Below are 12900 nucleotides of genomic sequence, written 5' to 3'. Positions count from 1 at the left end.
GTTGACACCATTAAGCACTTCTGATGGAATCTGGGTTGTGAGAGGTGAGGCCTTTTGGATGGGCTGCAGGATAACGGCCCTTACCACTTGTGGTCATTAAAGTTCCCGCGGTGCTTTTTGTGAGAGAAGGGATTGTTAACCTCCGTGTCCTGGCTGACTTCCAATCTGTGTAATTGCATGCAGTCTACCTAAGTCCGCTCTGTAGTTTCAATTAGGTAAAGTATTGTTCACTTCTTGTACTAAACTGCTGTGTTGTGTGGCTATAGACTGCTAATTAGCTGGTGTTTTTCAGGTGGCTGCGTTTGTGATGAACAAAACGTCTCTGTGGCCATCTCCTCCCTCCCCTACTATCCCCACCTCCCAGGGTCTCCCACATGACCGCATGCCTGTTTTCTCGGATATTACCATTTCTTGGACACAAGTGCTTTGGGATCAGAAATTCCTAGAATGTGACAATGAACATTTCTTTCGTTTCCCTATGTAGCCACTTTCTTCTAGGCCCACCTAGCCTATTATAGGGTGTTGGAGGGGAAACTTGCACAGAGAATAGCAAGAATGTGATAAGGGGTGAATCAAATAGGACTTCCTCTGCCAAGTTGAAGGATAAAATCCTGTCATTGCCAGGGAAGTATGAATTACTTTAAGAGCTTGGCTCTCTAGGAATTGGTTATTTTCAGTGTGCTATGAATGGAGAGTGAGGCCAGAGAGAACAGGGCATGCATTTTATTTCTCCCTTCTTGCTAGTTAGAAAAATAGAGTGGGACATGTAAACCACCCATAAAATGCCTCACTATCTCTGTGGGGGATCTCCAACCCTAAGCAGGAAATGTGGCCCTAGGAGAGGGAATGGAATCCCCTTCCGATGACTCAAAGGTCAGTACCAGGGAAGCACTTACGGCCCCGGAATGGCAGTTGGAAGTGAAAAAGAAATGGAAAAAGATAGGTGAGCAGGGGGCCAAGAGGAAGACTTGTGCTCTCATTGGAGAAGAGTTGTGTTTTTAACAGTAGAATTTTTCTGGGATGTGAAATGATTGCTAAAAAAAAAAAGTGTTCAAATGGGTTAAAAAAATCAGATTTTAGGTAAAATATCACTTTGCATATCTTTTCACTATGTGAGGAAATTTGTTCTGATGTCCAAGCACAGAGACACAAATTAATTAGATAAACATTCCTTTACAGCAGAGGTAATTTCTTCTTTCTTTTCATATCCCAAACATGGTGGGAAATAAAGGAATTCATTAGTGAGTGAAATGAATGAATGAGTGAACAAACTGATGAAGGAAGAAGTATTTATTAAGAGGTGTCTGCTGACTGTCAGTTCATGGAGAGCAGGAAAAAAAGTGTTATTCGTGTTGGAGTGCCAGCACCCGTGTCTTGCCTCCTCCTTGCTACGGCTCTGTCCCCGAGTGTTCTACTTGTCTCTTTGAACGTGAGAAAGAAAAGAGCAGAGGTTTCCTCAAACAGATGGGTAGACTAACAGAATCCCTATAAAGACAAGCTGGTTTGCCAATCTCGTGAGAAGAGGAGGGTCTGGAGCCACAAAGTTGGGAGTGAGAGTGAGGTGAGGGAAGTGAACTTCGCAGGGGTCAGGGAGGGAGGCCTCACAACTGAATGACGTTCCCAGCTCCTAGGGGCTGATGTCATCCGGGTAAAACTGTCTTCGTTTCCAGCTCCGTGTCTATCACGATAGTTCCTGGGTATATAACTATCGTGGGTCCTGAATAAAGGGGAGATTGATGTAGGCAGCAATACTTGAGGGTGAAGAGACTTCTCAGAGTGAGGGGAGTGGGAGGAAGAATTTAAGGATGATGATGATATAAGGCAGGAAAGGCAGGGGGGGAAAAAAAGGGAAAATGTAAGAGAAAATAGCCTGGTTAAAAAGAATGTGCATATGATATAGAAGAGAAGAAATTACTGGAAGTGAGACACAGTCATCTCTACAAAAGGGGTGATATTTAGTAAAGTTTCTAAGTTCTGCATGTATTTTCAACTTCCTTTGTGCACATTAACAAATTCACCTGAGGAAAAATTACAGACCAAAAAATGTCATTGAGGCAGAGATAAAACAGACTTAAAAATTCTAATCTTAAATTTGAGCTCTACTGTCATACAGATGGTTTCAAAGGAGATTTTCCCAATGTCCTGATCCAAACAGCCCCTAAATTCGTTTCCTTGTTCCCCAGACGCTCTCATTCCAGTTAAGCCCATGATTTCAGTTGTGTATCTCTTCAAAGTCAAGTGTGCGTTGAGTCTGCCACTGGCCACAGACAAATTATTATTAATGGCTGAGATTTCCTCCTGTCCACTGCTAAGTCCCATGTTTTCTCAGCCCAGACAATACAGTCTTGAGATCAGAAATCTCATATGTAATCTGCACTTTTTCTTGCATGCAGGGGAAAAAAAAACCCAACAACATGGAAATGTGCAGCTACCCCGTGTTAACTATTCCTGGATGTCACCCTGCAGCTCTAATTTCTGCTTTCTCCTCTGCATTCTGGGTACTGCTGCTGGACTTGTCAGCACCTTGTCACGGCTTCCTCGTGCGTGGGCTACCATCGGACTCTGTGTTCTTAACAATTATCCATAAAAAAACCCCCACAGAATCCTTCACAAGTAAAACACACACACACACACACACACACACACACACACACAAATATATATATATACAGGTAAAAAAAAAATGAAGCTACTTTAAAAAATGTAGTACCCTGAAGCAGGTGCTGTTTGTAATGCTGCCCTGTTGCCTCATGTTTTCCAGTCCCGCAATGCTCTTTTGTTCATGGTGTGACAAGGATGTGGGGAGCCAATATGATTTAACTAAATAATACACAAATGTCAAGAATACTTTCATGTCTTGTGTACAGACCAGAATAAATTACTCCAATGGAATGTTTTGCTTTTCTTTTTTTCAGGGAACGACCCCACAGTTTACAAGGAGCTATGCTGACAAGAAATGGCTAAGAAATATTATTTAAAGTCACCTCTTTGAATGTAGTACTAAATGGCTGAGAATTTCACTCGGGTTCAAAAGACAGAGGCCTGCAAAGGAAGTTGACAGGCAGGCAGCAATGAGAAATGCATCTTGTCCTAGAGTTCATATGGGCAGTGGGGAGAAAAAAAATAGGTCCGGTAAGAAATGAAAATGAGGGAACTCATTCTCAGAATTAAAGGTGAACTGAAAGGAATTGGCAGCTGTCTGGACATGCCAGCCAGAGAGGCCACGGTCTCTGATACACGTGACAGACCGAGAGACAACTGCAAAGCTCCCCAAACAACTCGCCTGTAGGGCTTGCCAGGAAGCCAGATGCTGCTTCTGGAAGAATATCTTCCGTGGTTGGGCATCTGGGTTCAGTGCTTTCCATTTAAAGAGGAGAAAGAAGGTGGTAAAAGGCAGAACCATCGTTGCCTTTTAAAAAACATGCTTTCTCTAAGGGTGCGTAGACACACACACACACATGCACACACACACACACACACACACACACGCAGCCTTAATGAACGTGGATTTGGAACTTGTTTCTAAAAAGAACCCCAGAAATCAAAGTTTCCCTGGTGCTTTTTGGGTGCAAAGCAATGTGTTACAGGGAGACAGAGAGAGAGGGAGAGAGGGAGAGAGGGAAGGAGAGAGAGAGAACAGATAGCCAGAAAACCCCTTATATAAATATGTCAATTTACTAATTAGTTAGGTAATTTTATTTAAAGAGCTGGGATTATAGCTGGTGTTCAATTAAAAAAAGGGAATTCAAGGGATAGGCCTGTGCCTCTATCATAGTTGGCTGGTCTTTCTCACTCTTTGTTTTACCATTCCTTCTTCCCTGGAAACACAATCGAGTATTGGTATTGGCAAGAAAGCAGAGTGTGGTCTAGTGGACTGGAAATCAGGTGACTTGAGGTCTGGTTGATTTTTTTTCCCCCCTTCCACTTTGAAGTTTGCTGTGTTTCTGCTCCGTTAAACAGGAGAATCAAATTTTTTATATACTGAAGAGCAGAGGGCAAATTTTTGTAATCAAGATCATTGTGTTCGTTTGCTTCACCTAATGCTCAATAATTCCAGGTGGTAGGAAGTCAAGATTGGATCTGGAAGCAGCGATGGTCAGGGTGGGTTCATAGGAGACAGGAGTGATAGAGATTCTTTAGTTTCATAGTGGAAGCCATGACAGGAGATGTGAAATGAAGTTTTTCTATTCCAAGATCTGTTACAAATCCCAGACAATTAAGAAATCAGAAGCACTGGCAACTCACCTTGGACGCCAGCGAATTTACCTCACAGGCTCCAACACTGGTGGGCACTCACACATTCCCTAACCAAGGCTCCCTCAGCAGGGGAAGCCTCTTTGACCACTCATTCATTGTACTCAGGGTCTCTTAACATGCAATCTTAATATTAATATTGTTTCTCTTGCAATTACAGCTGCTTTTCTCTTCATCATGATGAAAAGATAAATATCAGGTGAGGAGAGAGAAACCTGACAGGAACAGCTTACTAACCAATACTCTCAATATGGAATATTCCCTGGTTCTAGTCTGAACTATATCAAGGTGCCAACTGGAACCATTACTGGCTATTAGATTATTATCTTCTTATTCTGTGAAGTCACGTTCAACAAAAATGACTGAGGATCTATAATGTTTGGGACACTGTACTAAGCTCTGGGGATATAGCAGGAATCAAAGTGACACAAATTCCTACCCTCCTAGAACCTATGATCTAATGGCAGAGGGCACCTGTTCAGTTCTTTATAATTTCCATCTTTATCAGTATTTTTCAGGACCTCATTATGCTATAGAATAACATTTTTTTCCTGCTCGGTTATTATATTTATTCCTGTGATTTCTCAAGAAGCAAACGATGAAGGATAGAACAGTAGCTGCTCATTACCAGAATTTCTGCCTGATGTCCCGTTACCACGAGAATTTACTAGCCCCCCTGTGTAGAAGTAATAATCTCAGCCAAAAAACATAAGACCTCTGCTCTTGCCAAATTTTCTATCACCATGTGTGCCATTCTCAGACTCTCACTCCAGCGTCTTCCTCTGACCACTCTTTCAATGTTAGACAACCCCAGGAATCTGTCCTCAGCTCTCTTCTGGCTTCACACTGTCCCTTGGGGGTTATTCATGACCTTACCCCATTCCACCTTTAAATTGATAACTCCTAAATTCATACCTAGATCCCAATTACCTTTCCTGCATTCCCAACAGATATTGCTTATCCTCAAATGGAATTCGCTAGTGAACTATCAAGAATCCCACATCACATCCCCAAACTTCCAACTTCTTTCATACCTCTAATTTTATGCTTTTCCTCTATGTGAGTTGAGGGTATCACCACTCAAGCTAGTCCATAACTTGGGACTCCTCTTCTTCCTAACCTCTTGCATACCTTTGGTGAGCATGTCCTATTGAATCTACCTCCTCTGTGCCTCTTGCATCCATCCCACGTCCTTGTTCCTCCCATCACCTCCTTAGTTTGGGATCTCTAGCTTGTACCCTCATGACTGGTTTCACTATCTCTAGTGTTGCCCTCCTACAGGCTATCCTTCACCCTTCCAAAGACTGTGATCTTTATAAATAGAAATCCCATCATCTTATCTCCCTGCTTCTGACCCTTCCATGATTTACCTAATGTCTAAAGAATGAATTTCAAATTCCTCAACAAAGCCTGTGAAAGGTCTTTCATGGTTAGCTCTAGCTCACTACATTCTAGGCTTACGTTCTGCTACTTCTTTTATACTTGCTAATCCTCCAATCATGCCAGAGGATTCGCTCTTTCTTCACCACACCATAGTTCTCCTCCTCCACACGTCTTTGTACCTGGTCTCTGCTTGTGCTGTCTGCCAAAACAACATCTTTAAAGATAGCCTGTTCCATCTCCTCTGGGAGGCATTCTTTGGTTTCTCTAGGCTAAATTCCAGCTCCTGGTTGGGGCTCTCACAGCGTCTTGCAACTTTGCACCGTATTTATTGCAATTGTTTACTAATTTATCTATGCCAGGAGACCATAGGAGAAGTGAGGGTAGGAGTCCTCCTTATGCCTCTAGCATTGAGTTGAGGGGCCATCAAACTTTTTCTGTAAAGGGTCAGATAGTAAATATTTTTGGCCTGTGCAACTTGTCACAACTATTTAACTCTTGCCATTGTAGCATGAAAACAGCCATTGGCAATACATAAACATATGGGTGTGTGTGTGTTTCAATAAAACTTTATTAACAAAAACAGGCAGCAAGCTGTATGTAGCTCAAGGGCAGGCCATACTTGGCCAACCTATGATCCAGTCCAGTGCCTGGAATATAGTGGGAATGTATTTAAGACTTCCTAAAGGAATAGACAGGATTTCACAGCTGACAAACATTTTCCTAAGTGTGAATTTATTTGACCTATTTCACACACGATCGAAAGGGAAGGTTTAAAGACATTAAAAGCTTTTCTTAATGTTGTAGTTTCTAAGGGCTGAGGTTGGGACTTGAGCCTATGTCTTCTGATTCCAGATCCCTGGTTCCTTCCATTAGGTAAAAGGCCAAGTTTCATAGTGGAGAAGGATGGGACAACTTAAAAAATTTACCTCTTATGAGGGAAATACCCGCATGGGGTGGACTACCACTAACCACAGAGAACCCAGTGACAAATGAGCAGTAGTCATTTTAAGTTTTGTTTGTTTCCTATTATTCAGTGGCTAATGTTACCATTCAAATGTTAAATTAAAAGATCTAAAGTAATAATTTCCCTGCTGTCTTAAAAACCTTATCTCCCAAAGCCTTCCTCCAAAACAAGGATCCACCACTGGAAGGATCATTGAACCTTAGTCCCCAGCTCACAAACCTTATAAATCCTGTGCCAAGATGTCTCCTAAGTAGATGACATTTTAATGATTACTACAGGGAGTTGGGAACTATTGCTTCATCCTCACGATCAGAGTAATTAATTTTCTTAACTACCAGGCCAAATTCTGCCACGGGAGTCCAGTTGAGAAATTTCAGGCCCATAGGAAGTACATTAGCTCTTCAAAGTGATTAGGGTGCCATTTCAAATACACAAGCAAAGGAGCTATTAGGCTTCTGGCTTATTTCAAACGACTTGCAGCCCTTGTCCCTCAGGAAAAAAAAAAAAAAAAAGGAAAAAAGAGAGAAAAAAGAAAATAACAATTTGTACAGGTTCCTCATTTTCCAGTAAAAATACCCATGGCCTGCAAGTCGTTGGCTATCAGGTATTATGGTTGGGTGAGCGACCAAAGTGTACAGAAAAAGGGTGGAGTGCCAGAAGACAGCACAGAAAAACATAGCCTGCTCCAAAGCACACCAGAGCTGAGCACTCGGAGGCCTGATGGGAGGCAGAGAGCTTCACCAGCCATTGGTCTTGAAGACCAGAGAGAGGGGCAAGAGCTCGTGGGCTATCAAGTTCATTCTTTGGCCATGTGTCATTCCCTGCCCCTCCTCCCCCCCCAAATATCAGAAATGCTCACCATGCCATTTTATAGTCAAGGTGGATGAATTATTTCCTCACCATTGTTTCCTCATACAATTTCTAGGTCATCATCATTTGAGTTGCCTCTGACATGTTCTTGTAGAATATTTTATTTAACACCCATGAAGACCACAGAGAAGCTTTAAATATCAGTTTACTCTCACAAAATAGCCATAGCTCAACAGTTTAGCCTTTCAACAAGGCATTCAACTGGCATGCTTCCATGAGATTTGTCTATTCAGCCATATCATTCCTTCACCTTGGAATTCTATGAACAGCTGGGCGATTTTCTTAGAGTCAGTGCAACAGGGAAGATTTTTTAGCTTTCTTTTCAACCTATTTTACAAAGTGCAAGTCTCCTATAAGAATATTTATTTGCATCTAAAGTCTGCAGCAAATATATTCTTCCAAAGCTATTTTTGAAAACCAGTGAATGACAATTAGTCATCTCTAACAGCCACCCATTTCTAAGACATTTTGACTTTCTCTGAACAATGTATACCCTACATGGGAATGGAATGTTCTTTCATGTCCTGCCCCACTCAAAAATGTGAGATTGTTTTGGCTTCCAAAACTCAAGCCACAAAGTTAATCCGGCTAATGAGTTCAATTTAGCTTGGCGGGAATACTTTTTGTATTTATTTCTAAATTTGCTGTGCGTTTCATGTATGATTTTTATCCTGGAAATAAAAATGTGGGGAAAGACTGCAGCCACAGCCAGAACACCTTTCTCAGAGTAATAACAATAGGAATGCCAGAACTTCCAAAGATCAGTGCTACATATCAGGTAGATACGTAGTTGATAGTATTCTAATAGTGTTTACACAGGCTGTTTGAGGCACAGGATAAGGCCCTATCGGCTTCAACCTGTCTCACTTACCAGGCTCCCACGAAGCCAGTGTGCTTGTGCTGTCTGGCAGGAAATTCTCACTGTGAGAATCTTTTTTTTTTTTTTTTTTTTAAAGATTTTATTTATTTGACAGACAGAGACACAGCGAGAGAGGGAACACAAGCAGGGAGAGTGGGGGAGGGAGAAGCAGGCTCCTTGCCAAGCAGGGAGCCCGATGCAGGGCCCGATCCCAGGACTCTGGGATCACGACCCGAGTCGAAGGCAGACCCTTGACTGACTGAGCCACCCAGGCACCCTCACTGTGAGAATCTTATGCTAAGTAAGACTACAAGGCAAGAGATCTGTCCTTAGGAAACTGCTGTAACAGGGGAGGCTCTGGACAAGAAGCAGAGAAGCCCTGTGCCCTTTCTCCAGCCTCCTCACACCGGGCCTAAGACTTAAGGTAGAGTAGCTGATCTTAGCAAGCTATCACTTCGAAGGTAAAAATAGTCTGATCTGTGAACATGGGACAAGATGCAAATCAGGCAGATGGAGAGTTAAGGACAGGTAGAGTTGGTCTGGGCATTTCACAAGGGATTTGGCATGGTGTGGGATGTCATATGGTTGGTCAAACAGGTGAAATCAGCCTCCCTGGGACTAGGGGAAACTGGCTGAGTCAGGCCAGTGCAGGGACTCAGGTTTTGGAAAAAGATTCTGTGGTGAGATAAAACATTTTCTGGAAGCCAGGAAATTTGGCAACCCAGCTTTTACAATTCTCCCTACATTTATTTTATTAAAAAATTATCTTCTTTTTCTCTCCCTATAAAAATGATACATGCTGATGTATAAAGTTTATCTAGAACATAATAAGTGATAGGTACTGTGTGAGACTCTTTAAAAACACTATTCATTTACTCCTCACCAGAGAAATAGGTTCTATTATGATCTCCATTTTGCAGATGAGAAAATGAAAGCTTAGAGGTTATTTGTTCAAAGTTACACCTTCCATAAGTGGCAGAGCCAAGACTCACATTCAGATCTGCCTACTCCAAAGCCTGCTCTCTTTACCTGTTTTCTTAACCTCAATATTGCCTTCTATACCATTATTAGGAGAGAAAAAGCAACACATGGGGAAGAAAAACTCTCAGAACTTAATGACTATAAGAAAGAAATATTAACATCTCAACAAAAATTTTAGTCTTTTCTAGATGCACAAATTTCCCACATGCTTATACTCTTTTTGAGTACATAAGATATTGTATCCCTGACTTTAATTTATCTCCAAATTAAGAAAAAAAAACAATTATCCATGAACTACATTTCACTAAGCTGATATGATGTGTCATGTTCTATATAACCTTCCCCTATCACTGGACACTTAGGTTGTTTCCAAGTTTTTACCAGTGCAAATACGACTGTCATAAGTAATTTTGTCTGCGTAAACTGCCTCCCTCATTACTTAAGATGACTGGCTCAAAAGACATGAAGATTTGAAAGGTTTTTATTCTTGAAATATATTACCTATATGGCTTTCCTACCATGCTGGTTGGTACATCCTACCTGGCAGCATATAAAGGGCTTGATTCAATATACATCTGACAAAATGGGATTCATCCTATTTAATTAGTTTTCAATAACCTCATCTTCCTCTTTCTCTATATTTGCAAAATAGAGAAAAAGGGTGCACCCTTCTACACAATATCTCCTTTTGCTTTATTATTATTATTGTTGTTGTTGTTGTTGTTGTTGTCAGAGGGACTATTTTCACAATCACCTAGCATTGAAACCTGAGACTTAACTCCATGGCTGATGGGATATGGGGATAAAGAAATGAGAGAAATAAAAATTGTGTGGAATTTTCCTCTGAAAATTCTCAAGATTTAGGCCATGTCTTTCCATTTGATGTTCATCACTCTAATCCAACCACAACTCCCATGTGGCCTCTTGGGTTCTTTTCTCCTTCTATCTTGTTCACCCTACACTCTGTTGTTGGACTACTTTCATAAACACTGAGCACATTATACAAGTGTCCCATAAATAAAGTTTCAATGGTTCTCTATTGCTTATGTAACTTCTTTGCCTGGCTTTTAATCTCCAACTACAGCCCATCAGCAACTAAATCTTATCTTTCTAGGTCCTCCTTCTTCATTAACTTCATCTTCACTTTGCCTCCCTGACTTTCCAAAGAAGCAGGCTAAAGGAAAATGCACTTGACACATATTTTGTAGAGATAGAACTTGCCATTTATGTGATGATTCAGAAGGTACTACAGGACCTTACAGGACTTATCACTGTAATGTCAATTTGTGAAAGTGGCTATTAATAAAGGTTTCTGGTTGATGGCATTTTGAGATGATAGCTTATTCTGAATTTCTGGTCTCATTTTAGCACAGCAGAAGCATAGAACTTGACCTTGAGTTTGATCAAGAATGAGGACGCTGGACTCTGAGACTATTCAGCAGGTTCAGCCGTTGTGTAATCTTATGCTTAATGTAATCACAACCCTTTAAAACTTCTGGCTTTTGCAGACAGGACTGGCATCCACCTTGTAGTCCAATTGTACTGTATTAAGCTTCCTCAGTTGGTAGTTGGTAGAAAGCTCTGCTTTCAAGGGAACGTTTAATTCAGTGCTGCGCAAAAAATGGAGTTCTCTTCTCTTGGCTACAGAGTACATAGGTCAAGTGGAATTTTTGGCACTTCATTACATTCCCTGACCCTCACTAAACAAACTTCAAAATATATATATTTGCAACAATTTGAAATAAACACTACACACAAGTGTTGATGGTAGATTTTCTGAAGAACTACCAAATGCATCAGGACTAAGGAAAACATTCTAATGATTCTTTCAAACATGAATATTTTAAAATTCCTATTAAATAATCTTCTTATTTAGTCTTCTCAGGCTTTCACGACATGCCACGATTGGCTGTTTATTAAAACTTAGCAAAAAATGATTAACAAGATATAATCATGTGCACACACTTATGCATAATTAAACCCAGTTTATAAATCAGTGCAGGGCGGAATATGGTCACACCACTCAAGAAAGATTGGTGACTAGCAAATAACACTTTTCTCTTCATTTATAATGAAAAATCTTATAATGTGAATGCTGTGAAGGTGATATAATAATGGGATGGTGTGGCATAAAGGTGGAGGATTCTCATCCTTCCAAGGTTTTTAATTGGATGGATTTTCATCTGTGTGTTTTATTTTTTTCAAAGGAGGATTTAGCTGACTCTAAGTTTCTTCATTTTATAGCTGTTCGTTCAGCTGGGGGAAAAAAAGGAATAATTGAGACCGAGTAATGGATATTTCCCAAGATCTCCAAGACTAGGTATTGCATAGCATTAAAGAGTATACTTTTCCATTTGTTTTATGACTTTGTCCAGTTAAAGTTACTGGCATAAGCACTCCAGTATTTACTTGTAACTTGAAACCCCTTTCATGATATGTCTGGATCCTAAGGGAAAAGAATTTACATTTGAGGAATGCTTACCTTGTGCCAGGCATTTTATATGCATTATCTCATTTAATTCTCATGACCACAAGGTATGGTTGATATTATTTAATCCAATTTTATGTTCTTGAGATCATAAGAAGAGTAAAGTATAGAATAAGGATTTGACTCTAGAGCTCTCTATTTCCTTAAAGCCCATCCAAGATCCTTTCACTAAGCCACACTGGGTTTCCCCTTATGGCCAGTATGTGGAGGTGATAAGAAGGGATATTCTAGCAATAAAGGATGGTTTGAACTTTGGCACAGGTTCTCCTCTGGGGTAAAATAAAGAAACTAATATGATGGATTAGATTAAATCATGTTCCCTAATGCAGTGACTGATTAAGCCAATTATGGACTACCCATACTATGGAAGACTATGTCATTATTAGTGAGAATCACATAAGTCTGTCTAATGAAATAGAAGACTGTCCATGAGTTGCAAAATATTGCAGAACAATATGTTCAGTATGATAAACTTTAACATAATAACAGTCATATACACATATGTTTATATGTGTATACACATATACACAAAAATGTTTGTTATTTCTGTTCAGAAGGCTAAGAGTAATCAGTAGGCAAATTTCACTTTTTAATCTACATGCACCACTGATGCTTAAGTTTTTTGTGTGCAATTACATGTATTAAATTCACAGTTAAAAATCATGTAATGGATTAATTCAATAATCTGTAGGAATGACTCAACCCAAGGAATGGGTGATTAAGGAGATTCAATCTCACAAAAACAAAACTGTCCAATCTATGTGACACTCTATCAGGATTCAACATTACTATAGGTATATGGTGAAAGCCAAAACCTCATCACGTGCATTGCACTCTGACTTATCTGAAGAAGGTGTTAACAGAGAACAAATGAGTAACAGTCATTTCAAACCTAACACGTCCAAAATGGAACTTTCCAGTCTGCTCTTCCTATTCAACCCATCTGTGTCGTACTACCATTTCTTCACTTGCCTAAGCCCAAACCCTAAGGGGCACACTTGAATTCTCCTTTCCTTTTCCAACTGCATTCTGACCAGCAGCAGATCCAACCTGACCCATCACCAATCTCTCTCTTTAAGGACTCCACATAAGCTATCATTA

At 40.4% G+C, this 12900-nt stretch overlaps 1 protein-coding gene across 2 annotated transcripts in view; it reads right to left on the bottom strand.

The window, feature by feature from the left end:
• Positions 1-12900, bottom strand: part of ARHGAP15 (Rho GTPase activating protein 15) — a 599115-nt gene that overhangs the window by 45917 nt on the left and 540298 nt on the right. The window lies entirely within an intron of this gene.

Source organism: Halichoerus grypus, chromosome 4, assembly GCF_964656455.1.
Source record: "Halichoerus grypus chromosome 4, mHalGry1.hap1.1, whole genome shotgun sequence".
Taxonomy (NCBI): Eukaryota; Metazoa; Chordata; class Mammalia; order Carnivora; family Phocidae; genus Halichoerus; species Halichoerus grypus.
Note: the sequence above shows the minus strand (reverse complement) of the source record. Positions and strands in the feature narration are given on the sequence as shown.